At 38.1% G+C, this 13,167-nt stretch overlaps 1 long non-coding RNA gene across 1 annotated transcript in view; it reads left to right on the forward strand.

The window, feature by feature from the left end:
• The window catches only part of LOC119088742, a 56,391-nt gene extending 45,977 nt beyond the window's left edge, over positions 1 to 10,414 (forward strand). The window contains exon 3 of the long non-coding RNA XR_005092454.1: positions 10,183 to 10,414. This is a non-coding gene — a long non-coding RNA (uncharacterized LOC119088742). The remainder of the gene's footprint in view (positions 1 to 10,182) is intronic.
• The last annotated feature ends 2,753 nt before the right edge of the window (positions 10,415 to 13,167 follow it).

A 13,167-nucleotide genomic window follows, 5' to 3' on the forward strand; every position in this document is an offset into this window, starting at 1 on the left:
TAATTTCAGAAAAGTGAAACTAGCATGTTTAATATAAAGCTAATGGTTTTAAAATTTTGAGTTAATGACTACCAAAGACAATGCCTTTTTTTCCATTTGCAAAACATAAAGCTTAAAGTTAAAATTTAGCTAAATATAATCTTATTCAAGGTCCTTCTATCATTTATCTTTTGTTTGGTTTGATTCATCCTTGTTGATTCTACTTTATTTCATGATATACAAATCTTTCATGACATACAGTTAATTATTTTAGGCTGTTTCACATTTCTTAAGGAAGTGACCTAAAAGAGGAAGATAAGGAGGTAGAAAAGCAAACAATTTGAAAAGCAACTTAAAGGATTACTTTTGTGTCTCTGTCTCTCTTTCTCTGTGAGTGTGTGTGTGTGTGTGTGTGTGTGGTATGTATGGTATGGCCACATGTAAGTGTGGTACATGCTCACCTGCGTGTATTCCAAAAGAGGGCTTTGGGTATCTTCCATTTTTTTTTCTGCCTACTCCTTTTAAGGCAGAGTCTCTCTCTGAACCTGGAGCTCACATGATTACTTTGGTTTCTCTCTTTTGTTTTCTTGGCTACACTGGAAAGTAACAAGCTCCAGGATTCTCCTGTCTCAACTTGGTGTTGGAGTTACAGGCATGCACAGAACACTCAGCTTATTAGGAGTGTGTTGGTATCTGAACTCTGGTTCTTGTACTTGCTCAGCAAGCATTCTTAACTTGAGCTATCTCCTGCCACAAGAGGCTTCCTTTTATTCACTCTTCCAGAAGTTTCAGGTCAGTCTGCTGGTTTCATTTCTGGGGACAGGGTGAGGCATGACATCATGGTCGGCAGCACTTGCTATAGAGAAAGTGCTCACCTAGGGTGGCTTAAGGAGACAAAGCACATACATCAAGAGGTTACTCCCAATGACTCACTTTCTCCAACTTGGCCCCAACTCCGAAAAATTTTACAACTGCCCCCAGATGCTATCAGCTGGCAGCTGGTGGCCTTTGGAGGATCCAGACCCAAAGCATAAGGTTGTGCATTAGTGAGTTTATAAAATGCCCTTAACTTTATCTAAATAATCTTACTTGTTACCTCAAATAACCATGGGAGGTGATAGTATTGTTGTTTGCATGGGCACGCGTGAGTATACACACACACACACACACACACACACACACACACAAACTTAAGAAAGAATAAGAGAAGGTAATGGGAGAGATGGACATGAGCAAAGTACAGTAATATACGTGTATAAAATGTCATTACGAACCCCACTACTTTGTGTGCTAATTATAGTATTAAGTTATACTTCTACTTTATACATGCTTGGAAGAGCAAAAAAGAAAACCCAGTTGACCATTTGGCCTGTTAGTTAACATAGTCACCACATATAGAGAATCTGAATCACAAAAGCTCCTCCTCTTTTGTAGCCAAATGCCATGTAGTGAGCTTGTAGGTGAGTAAGATGTATTTGGGAGGTGTGTATTTTCACTGCAGAAGCTTTATTCATTGTGTTGGTTACAGAACACTGACTTCATGAACACAGCAACTTGGATGTGCCTGGAAAACAGTTCGATTATTTTGTCTATAACTATTCTGGTTCTCTTATAAATTTAGAGCCCTATGCATTTTAAAATTCAATCCAATCCAATAATTAAAGCCATCCTTTTAGGTAATGCTGTCTGTTTAGGAAAACATGCTTAGTCTCCCAGATTTTTCAGCCTTCTGTCCACTTCTGGGCTCTCCTTCAAGTTAGTGTCTGGTGATTTTACAGTCTTAAGCATGGTAGGGAAGAGCTGGCATCACTGGGTGCTGAGTCCTACTGGTCCTCTGGGTTTCAGGATGATGTCCCTTGTCTATTAGACTTGTAGGTGTTACAGATGTTGTGGGCACCTGTTATCTTGGCTTGGTCTGCCTGCCAGCAAATTAGCTTGACTTAGGGGCTACAAGAGTTCAGTCTCTGCTTTATTTCATTGTGGCTCCCTGGTGGAAGCTCAAATTGGGGCTCTACTACAGGGTTTAAGTCTTAACACAGCTGCCTCCTCAGCTCTCCTTGGGTTTAAGAGTGGGGTGTTATGGGAACTCCTTGTTTATATCTATGTCACATTGAAACCAAGAGGACTCTGGGAAAGCCATTGCTAAGAGATGAGCACTCTTGAGCATTCTTGCCGTCTAGGTAATGCTAGCCGATTTCCTTCTGGACTCAGATGTAGAAGTTTGCATTTCTTTTGAGCCTTTCTACACTCAACCACCAAGAAGAGTGTAAAGTGTAGCTGGAAACTGAGATGCACTCTCATAGTGCCCAAACCAGAAAGGGTTCTCTGCCTCTGTACGGGGAGCTCTCCCATCATGTTAGGACAATCACATGGCCTAGAGAGCTCATAGGTAGAAGCAATTCTACTTTCATAATGAGAGACATATAGTTGAATTTTCCGGCATTAATTCCTATAATATTAAGTTGGTTCTAAAGCATTTAGCAACTCTCTTTACTCTCCCAAATGCCTTGTGTTTGAGCCAAATGCTTATCTTTTCCTGATCTAGGGTAGTAAGATTTCTGGGTTGCCCTTAAAAGAAATGTGATTTAGGGAATGTTTTGAGATACATTGGTTTAGTATTCACAAAATACACTTCCTGTAGAGTTCAAAGCCTGAAAATGTGCGGCTGAATGAGCAGTTTGTACTCTATCTCCTGGTGAAGTTAATATGAGAATCACTTCTAATACACTTTGTCTAGCAAGTAGCAAAGGTGGGAAGTTGGGTTTGCTGTGAACGAAAACTGGATAAAAACTAGCAGAATATATTTAGTATAAAGTCTAAAAAGGAAGAATTACAGACAAAAATCAGGCAAACATTTCTTTTATCAATAAATAATGAATTAAGGTGACTTTCACAGTGCAGTGTTCTTCTGCAGTACAAACTGACATTTCTAAAAAAATTGTTTCCTAACCTAAGTGTGTTTTCAAAGAAAAAAAGGATGAGCAAATTTTATTTAACGAATGCTAAGATGTTTCTGTTCTACGTGTTAGCAAAATGAAATTGCCTCCTTTATATTTCTTTTCCAATTAGATTTTGGAATTTGTAACAGGCCTTTTCAAATAGAAATGAAAATTAAACTATTATAAAATAGAAAATACATGTAGAAAATAATACAGATTTTTAGCATAGCCCTGTATTTTCACTATGTGAAAGAATACTGCCTTTATGGTACAAATGGATAATTAAAAGTGCTAGGTTACACCTCGGTTTAGAGACGGATTGCTCAATCTAGCGTCGGAGAATCTTCACTAAGTCTCACGAAACCTTGGAGTTCTTTTTAAATTTTGAGCCGAAATTTCTCCCAAATCCAAAATTCATGATAAAAAGAAGTGCATATAATGACCACATTTCCTAAAATAGTCTCCGAAATCATGGGCACATGCTGTCATGTTAGTGCTCAGTGTACATTTGGGTTTGGAGGCTGGAGCTACGGATTGCCTTCTGAATTGCTCCACTAAGGGCAGTTTGTCAGACACATAAAACAACCCTTCCCTTTGCTCTCCTGGGTGCACAGACCACAATAAGTCACAAACCTTTCTCTTTATTGTGTCCTTGAACTTTATAACCTAAGAATGGATTATAAACTTATAGATACTGTGTAGAAAACTGGAAAGCCTGCTTAGGCACCATCTCCAGTATTTACATCACTCATTCATAGAAACTTTAGAGGTTGCTAACAGCTTTTAGTCGTGTTGTGTGAAAGTTAAAATTTTCTTTTTGCTTAAAAACCTAGAAATTCAGATGTGATGAAACATGCAACGCTACTGTAGACTTTTTCTATTTTTTTGTGGCTTAATCACAGAAAACATTAACTGAGGTAAAAGTTGAAATGTAATTTTAAAACTTGTACTTCCAGTAGACTCTTAGATGAGGCTTCTAGAAAGAAGCCTGATTTGAGGACTTGGGCATCATTCTGAACAGTGGGCAGAGGTATATTTGAATTATATTAAATGTGAAGGAATAATTTTAATTTCAGAAATATTCTTTGTCATAATTTCTGGAACTTTTCAATATTCCTATTTTTGGAAAATAGAATTTTGTTGATTTGTGCACACCAAAATATTAATGTTTTTAATGGAAAATAGAGTTTATACTTGAGATTTCTGGTCACTATACCAGGATATCAATGGTGTTCTCTGTCTCTCCCTCTCTCTGAGAGAGAATAAACAGCACAGTGTCTAACCACAAATACATATCACTGCTACTTTTTTCTCAGTACATAAAAGTATAGCCTCAAATAGCCACATTTTCATCATTAACGTTCCTGTGTAAAAACCTCACCAAAGTGAAAATGAAGGCCTCCATTCTTAGGCCCTGCCCTTCAAAGGCTAGACTGGAACTTAGGTAACATGATTTTTCATTTGTCTCTAGGACTGTGGAAAGACACTGGCTTCGAAAAATGTACACATTTGAACATCATGTAGGAATAAATATCTCCCTCTTGGAATTCAAATTGTATCTAGTAATGCTATTTTTATGCCTCTTACTAGGAAACGAAATACCTCTAAATTTAGTGCTTTGGAATTTTATTTCCACTAAAATTTTCTTCAGATATGTGAGCACCATAGTAACAGCTCTGTGAGCTGAGTCTTCATTACAATTTCCCGATAAGAGCTCCACTCAAGACAGCTCCTTTGGGAGGACTGAAACTAAAAATTGATTCTGATAACATTAGAACAAATTTAAAGACAAAAAAAGAAAGAAAACATTAGGGAAAGCGCGTGTGCAATGGACAAATATACTTCCCTTTAAGCAAGTTTTTGTTTTATTGTTTTGTTTTAGATAAAAGCTAGCGTGCATTTCTCAGTTTTCTAAATTTCTTCACAGATTGATAGGATTTCGCCCTTTAAAAATTAATCTTTTGTAAGACATATGAAAAATTCAGTTAAATTTACTTAGGGTCTACATAAAGATGTTAGTATCCTTTATAATGATAGCATTAAAACAATGTAATGTTAAGTGATATGAGTGTGAAAAATCAGTTCAGGGAATCTATTTTAATGAAAAGATAATAAGCAATAAATTATTTTCAAGGAAATAATTGCATTAAAAATAAAACAAAACAGTGTAGTCCATAGGCTGAGTTCTGGCCACCTGAGGAAGAAGCTGTCAGAATAAATCAGGTTGATAACTGATAAGCAGAGCATGTAGTCTGTCATTTTTAAATATGTGCCCAATTTCTTCACATAAATCTTACCTTAAAATCTTCAAAGGGAAAATTTATTTTGGGCACATTGGCCATGAGTATCAGTTGACATTTATACAGTGCACAGAATTTATACTGTGGGTTAGGATGCTGGCCATAATTCCAGGCTGATAGTTTGTAAAGGGAAGATTCCATTTTGTACTGTTTATAAAATGTTACTCTGCAGTTCCATGCTCCAAGACTAACAAAGTCTATCCAAGTCTACTCAAGCACCGCAGTTTAACTTACTGCATTCATTAAACTCGGCTAAGATTGTCCTAATTATATGTTATCAACAATTAAGAAATGGATCACATGCCACAGACTGGCTAAAACATTCTGTATTCTCGGCTGGTTGCCAACGGAGGTATCACGTCCCATTCCACCTTGTCATCAGCTGCGTTCCTGCCTCTGCAGAACAAGTAGCAGCTGCGCTAGACAAAATAACCTAAAATCTCACACGTACTTTTCCTTTAGGAAAGAGCTCCCACTAAACGGTGTCTCTGCTGTGAATAGGACTACACCTGAGTAAGTTGGTGCTGAAAATATATTTTATTCAGATAGATTTATTTTCACTGATATAATCTTTCATGGCCTTCAAATGCATTTGTCCCATCAAAATAATGGTCTTACTTTTCATGCTGAAATTATTACCAAATGGATTCTGTGGGCAGCTAAGCACTCTTTACTTGTTCAGCAATGATTTTCCTATACCTCAAATTACATAAGTTTATAGGTGCTCTGTTTCAAAGGAAAGCAATCTTTATTGATCCAAGCAGTCAGAATTAATTGTGGAACTCTGATCTCAAAACTCCTGGCAAAGTCCTTTTATTCAGAACACCCAAATGCCAGACGTTCAACACTTCACAAATCCTTGTGGGAATCATGGGTTTTTCAAAAACTCTGTTCAATCTACTGCGGCTTCTAAAAGCAAAGGTTCAACAAGGAGTGTGCCTGAACAGAGACAGGCTCAGGCAACTTTGTGAAAAGCTAGACTGGACCTGGCTTTCACTTCCGCTGTCCTCTTTGTTCTGATAAAGTAAAAATGGGTTTTAGAAGTCGGCCTGCTCTTCCTGTGCTCAACCGAGAGACCCTGGAGCAGCAGGCGTGTGCTGCACCAGGATCAGAGAGTGATGCTGTCAGGTGACGGTGCTGAGTCAATGGACCCCGACAGCCAGAGGCTGTTTGTCCTTCCAATACTTTCTGAAGTAGACCATCATGGAAAGCCAGTTCTCCTAGGAAGACATGGCTTTAAACTTCCCCACAGAGTTTGGATACACGAGACCACGTGTTTTCAGTTATCAGTTGACTTGGATCTTGAAAGCTTTACTGTCTCCTGTACAAATCAAGATGGAGGTCGAATGGGCTCCTTAATTAGGGCATATGAAAAAGATCTGAAAGGTCCACACGAAGTCTCCAGTGTGTGCACCCATCCTAGGCCATTGTGTACTGAGACTATTTCTTTTGGAGGTGGGAGCTTCTCAACTCTTGCTTCACAGGAGGATGTTCTCGCTGCTGACACTGTCACTCACAGAAATATACCAAGATATTCCTTCTCTAAAGCAAATCTTTTGGAAAGACAATGACCTTTGATTTCGTGAGGGAATCTCATGGATTTCTTTTCTTCATAGATATCTTTAGAAATTCTGGCAAATGCTATCTAAGCAGTATCTATTTTGTAGTAGGTAGCCATATCCACAGCACTGCTGAAGAACCAGCCACTGGGTGCATTGTCTCCCATGCATTTCTTCTTCTTACCTGCTGCTCTTCCCCCATCTTCTTCCTCCTTTTTTCCAGTCCTGTCTTACACTTCATGTCTCCCTCTCTGCTTTTGGTTTATGATGGTACGCCGGGTTACTGTAAAACACTCAGTCCTAAATGATCAGTTCCTCTGGCTTGTATTTAACCAATCATGATGTAGCAGTGCATCAGTAAATGGTTTGCCAGTTTGAGTCGCCCCTTTTCCTGGCACCTGGGTCAGTGTCTTATCCTCAGCAGATTCTTAGTGATGGTCACTTATTTGGTTTTCTTTTCACATAATCTGATTACTAAAGAGCAAAAGGTATATTTTTTATTCTTAACATCCAGGACACTTTTCAAAAAGATATTCAACAGGTTTTGATTTTTATAATTTTTTCTGTATTTATTTTTGTCTAATCTTGTTCTTATTAAAAATAACTCCTCACCACATCACTTTTTGACCTGCAGTTGATTTTTGTATATCTTTTCTCTCTTGAGAATAGCTTTTTCTTGCCAGCTTTCTTCTCCCCTTTGGTATAATTTCACATTACAAGTGAAGTTTGGTTTGTCTCGGAGACAGCTGCTTTCGGTGCCCCCCTCTCCACTCTGCTGACCACAGCTCTGACTGCCCAGGCTGTGGTGCCTGAAGGTCTTCCAAGAGACTTGCTTCCAGTGGAAACACTGGAATAGCATTGTTGAGCTGTAATTTATGATCAGAAATAAGAGAATTCTAGTAATTTTAAACATTTGGAGACACTTTAACCATATCACTGAAAGCTGTTAAAATTCTCAATCTCATAATCAGTATATCCCATATTAAGACTGACTGTAAATACATGACTCTAACAATAACAGAAAGAAGCCCGTATAGACATCTGATATACCCCTTTTCAAAAAGTAGTAGACTTGATCTTCCACTTTCTTAAATACTCAAAGGAAAGCATTTTTTGATATATTTCTGTTTATGGTTGCATAATTGTTACAGCTACTGAATTATTTGAGCTAAATCCCATTTTTCCTTTACGATGACCACCCTCAAGGACAAATGCATTTAAATAAAATGTTAATAGTATATTGGAAAATAGAATTTTACTGTTTGTACCACTGAGAAAATATTAATTTCAATCACAAGAGAGGTTATTTTCTATTTGTTTCAAAATACACAGGACCAGAACCAATGTAGAGTCCATTAGTGCTGAAAAGACTTCTGTATCTGACTCAAGATCCTAGTAAGTCCATTTTGCCACTTGTATTCATGTCCATTTCATTAACAACCTTCTCCTGCTACTACACAGAAAAAATATTTGCAGGTAGTGTCTACTGCTTCCATGGGACATGCCTGACAGCTTAGAGTAAGTGCATGGGAAACAGGGAGGCCCCTTTACACTCTGTAGCCAGTAGGACAAATCACTGAAATCCTCTTAGATATTAAAAGGGAATGTCCTGAGCTATTTTGAAGTCTCAGAAGGACTAACAAAGTTCATTCCATTTGTCATTGAAATTTGACAGTGATGTAGAACAAAACCTTTCCGCAGTGGGGACTGGCTGCACCGAAATCCTTTTGCAACAAGAAAATTAGGTCAGCAGAAATTTAGGTCACCACCTTACAGAGATGTCCTCATGCCTGAAAGAAGCCAAGAGAATGTAAAATGTAACTTATAAAAAGACTATTGTTTTGGGTTTAATTCAGGAGGTGGTACCTTCCAAAGCTTAGTGTGGTATAAACTCAGGTGTGATTCAGCAAAGACAACTGCCTTTTGCATCAGCAGCATTGCTCCTGATAAATCTGAAAGCCACACTGAGGTGCTTCTAACTGAGGCTGACCCACCCAGTTGAGTCATGCAATTCAAGAAATATTTACCAAGCCTACATTATATGCAACGAGCCTGTTAGATAACAAAATGTTATGAAGATTAACAAACACTCACTTCCCACCCTCTCCCTCTAATGAGTAAGAAGCTTATAACCCAGGAATAGGAGGAGATAAAAGTACAATATTGGCCCAAAGTCACTGATCACACAATGAGTGAGCTCCTACTATGTGCCACAGGATAAGAGAATTGATATATGAGATGCAAATCAGTGTGACTGCTGGATGGAGAGGAGGAAGAGATCAGGTCAGTTTGAGGTGGGCAAGAAGAAAACTTTTCCTGATAGGGGTAGGTTCACTGAATTTAAGATGAATATAATTTCAACAGATGGTGATCTATAACAGGTCCCTAAGTGGAAGTAGTGGGAAGAAACACAGTTGGTACCTAGAGGCAGGAAGCAAGCAGAAGCAGCTCTGCTCCAGAGCTTCAGGCTGAGAAAGTGGCATATGTGAAGACAAAAAAAGGCAGGCGAGATTGTATTGTATTGGAAAATAGTACATGCTCTGTCTGACAATAAGTATTAAGCATAGATGCAGAAACTGAAGTACTGATATTCCTTGATTCAAAGTGGAATTATGTCCCAATGGAGTTGTTGGTATGGATTGTAAGTTGACAATAAGTTGAAAGTGTATTTAATACACTAACCCACTGATCATCCTACCTTACTTAGCAACAGTGCCTCGGAGAGTAGAGGCTGTCTGCACCTGTGGTCACATGGCCGACGAGGATGGCTGTTTTGCTGTTGCTGCTCAGAGTCTTCGAGGAATAGCATACCTTACAAGGGTGCCCTGAACGGGAAAGTTAAAGTTCAAAAGAAACTTTCGTGGTAAAACTGAAAAATTGTAAACTGAACCATCAAAATTTGGGACCATCTGTAGTTAGAATGTTTGGAATTTTATTTCGATATACCATGAATGCTGGATTTAGGGCTGTGTTAGGCCTTGGGGAAGGGACACTGGTGATTTGGAATGCTCCCGCAGGATAAATGAATAAAGCATAGAAATGTGAAGTGTTAAACCATTTCTGCTGCTCCAGAATGTCTCTAGATGGAAAGGGATTTGATTGACATCTATACATTTACAACGTATTTTCCAAAAGGAACAAGGGATTTTACTACACATTCTTTTCAAAGTGGTCTAACTGAAGTTTAAGGCAATGTTTGGCCTTCATAGACAAAAACTTGAATAAGAAATAGAAAATTTTAAGTGTTTTCTTGTTTTCCTTGGTTATGAGACCACCTTCTCACTACATACATCAGCTGGCGAAGTCTGCTTTCAGCAGTGGAAATTTCATTATCACATCTAATTCTGGTTTGGTAGCACATTAAACTTTCAAGCAGTTAATGACTCTGGTTTTCTTTCTGCTCAGCTTTACCCTTCGTAGAAGACCGGCAAGCGGAAAAACGTGACAGTAAGACTGAGTTATGAACTTTGAAAAGTTGAGAACAAGTAACTACTTGTGCTGTGAAAGCAGGTCTCTCTGCTCTTGATTAACTGTCTGCAATAGGTCACTGGTGAGTCCTGTACACCCCGGCAACGATTATTGTAACAGACAGGCTGAGTAAATCACCAAGGTTGGGTGGGGGACTCGCAGGGATAACTTCCTTTTGGGTTTCTATTAAATGCATAGATTATCCAAACTGCCTTGTAAAATGACTCGATTCCTATATGCACTCCCATTATATTCTGCATATAATAATTTTGACAAAAAGTAAAATAACATTTTCTGTGAAGGATAGGCAAGTTTCCTAACTCTGCTCACATAGAAGTACTTTGGAAATTTTAGTACGTAGAGACTCCTGGATGAGGTTTTGATACTAGAAAAACAAAGCAAAACAGGTGTGTGTGTGTGTGTGTGTGTTGAAGAAAACTTACATACATATGTATGCATTATACATACAAACACATGTATGTATATATATGCATGCTTTTATGTTTGTCATAGAACATAAGCACAGAATTCATGCATTGACAGAAATATTAGTAAGAGGCTAATATTACTTGATTGACTATTTCTTCAGCTAGGTATATAGTTATATTCTTCTCTTTTAGATGAAATTGAGGTTCAGAGAGGTTAATCAATTCATAGGACAGATACACACAAAGTGGATTTTTAAAAAGCTAGGAAGTAATAAAATCTTAGGGCGGAGCTCACTGTGCCCTGTTCTAGTTTGCTTTTTGGTGCTGTGATAAGCACACTGACCCAAACAACTTGGGGAGGAAAAGAGTTTGCTTCATTCTTCCACTCCCAGGCCAATCGATTATTGAGGGAAGTCAGAGGTAGAACTCAAGGCAGGAGCTTGGAAAGAACTGTGGAGGAATGCTGCTTACTAGTTTGTTCCTTCTGGCTTGTGCTCAGCCACCCTTCTTGTACAGTCCAGGTTGAGCTGCCCACTAGTGACACCCTCACAGTGGGACATCCCATCAATTGGCAATCAATCAAGACCATTCCCCACAGACATGGCCACAGGCTAATCTGAACTGACTAATCTCTCAGTTGAGACTCCCCCTTCCCAGTGACTCTTGAGTGTGTCAGGCTGACAGTGAAGACTTGTGAGAACATCTTCCACACTCCAGAACTCAAGGTTCACCCGCTCTTTCCTTCACTCCTGCCTTCTTCTCTCCATCCATCTTATCTACCATAGTCAAATGTTTCACAAAATGAATACAATAAAATGAATAAACATTATTTTGACACGTTTATAAAGATATCACATAGCCAAAACGAAGGCCAAGGTAAGTAGAAATATAAGGCTGGATGTGAGTTTAGTAACAATGATGAACAATTTCTTAGCAGCAATGCTCAGGAAAGATAAAGGCAACTGATTTACAATCCAGTAATCTAACAATTACCCCCAAAGAATAGCATTGGAGTTTCACACTGTGTGTTTCATGTGATGGCCTTTGTTAGCATATGTGGTGCAGGCTTCTGATGGCCTGGTTTAGTTCCTAAATAACTTTTCTAAATATTTAATTTCTAAAACAGCATTGCTATTATAACTTTATGTATAAGTTTTTGGGGGTATGCATACACAGATACCTTAGAATAAGCAAAACATTGAAGATCAGAATGTATTTACTCTCTCTGGAGAGATAGTCTTCCATCTCTAACTCATTGCTGTCATCTGAGGAGTCTGATCTCAATACTCTACTGGGAGAGTTTACACAGCAGTTACGTCATGGGTACCTAGGCATTGTGGGAGGACACCTCTGCAAGTGGGCGTCTTACAGAAACCGGTTTACTGTCTGGGTTTGACTGTCATCATTTGTTTATTATTCTCAACATTGTCCATGAAAACCTCTCAGAACCTGTAAATGACAAACACTTCACATTTCTAAATTGCCTTCATTTAGACCTTCATATATTATACAAACGGAATCTGTACAGTCAGGACACTTTTCATCACCCGTGAATGTTGTGTCGTGTCAGTTGAGGTGACTCAGTGACTAGTCTTTAGGGAAGAGTTTGCAGGAAAAGTAGAAAATCAGGGTGCAAATCCCCTCATGCACTATCTAAAAGAGCTCAGACTTGCTTCTGGTCTGTAAAGAGTAACTTCCGCTTCATTTTCTTGAATAGTGTGCAATATCAGTGTAGCAGAACTTAAGACAGCTTTCTCTCCTGTCTTCCTTGATATAGACACTCAATAGGGAATCATAATTATAGGAAAAATTGCTTTTCTTCTTTATTAAAGCTAATTTAATATAAACTTGCTGTTAGGAAAACAATATCCACAACAAATTTGGCTAGCTTGATTTATTTTTAAAGAAATATTGTCAATTTAACAAAAGAGAATAGGTATCAACATAGTCTTACATTTATTCTAAATCTAACATTCTCCTGTAAATTAGAGAATCAGGCTCCATAAAAAACACCAAGTAAACTAGGTCAGAGATAACAAGGTGGAAATTAAAATGACTATATCAATTATTTGCTTAAGTTATTTTCTAATATTTCACACTGTAGGATCTTTTACATAAGACCCCCATTTTATTCTATTATACAAAGAAAACTATGCTTTAACATAAAAACTATTTATAGAATCCTTTAAAAGATGATGAATGGAAAAAATCATTTAGAAAAAGTAGGGGGAGATACAAGAAAGCTCTCATTTAGAATTATTTCAAATTAAAATTGCCAAATTATAGTTGTTCTGGTAACGAACATTAGTATGCTAAAGACTACCACTGGGGCATTAGAGTGTCCCTCTCTCTGCCCTGGGCAATGCGCTTCTTCCAATGGTTAGTTTCCTGATGCATTTTATATCACCATTGTTTCTATTGTTATATCTTCCTTTCTTAAGCACAGATAATCCTATTAATTTCAAAATCCATATCAATCACGATGTGCTAGGGA

Source organism: Peromyscus leucopus, chromosome 11 (genome assembly GCF_004664715.2).
Source record: "Peromyscus leucopus breed LL Stock chromosome 11, UCI_PerLeu_2.1, whole genome shotgun sequence".
In the NCBI taxonomy this organism is placed as follows: Eukaryota; Metazoa; Chordata; class Mammalia; order Rodentia; family Cricetidae; genus Peromyscus; species Peromyscus leucopus.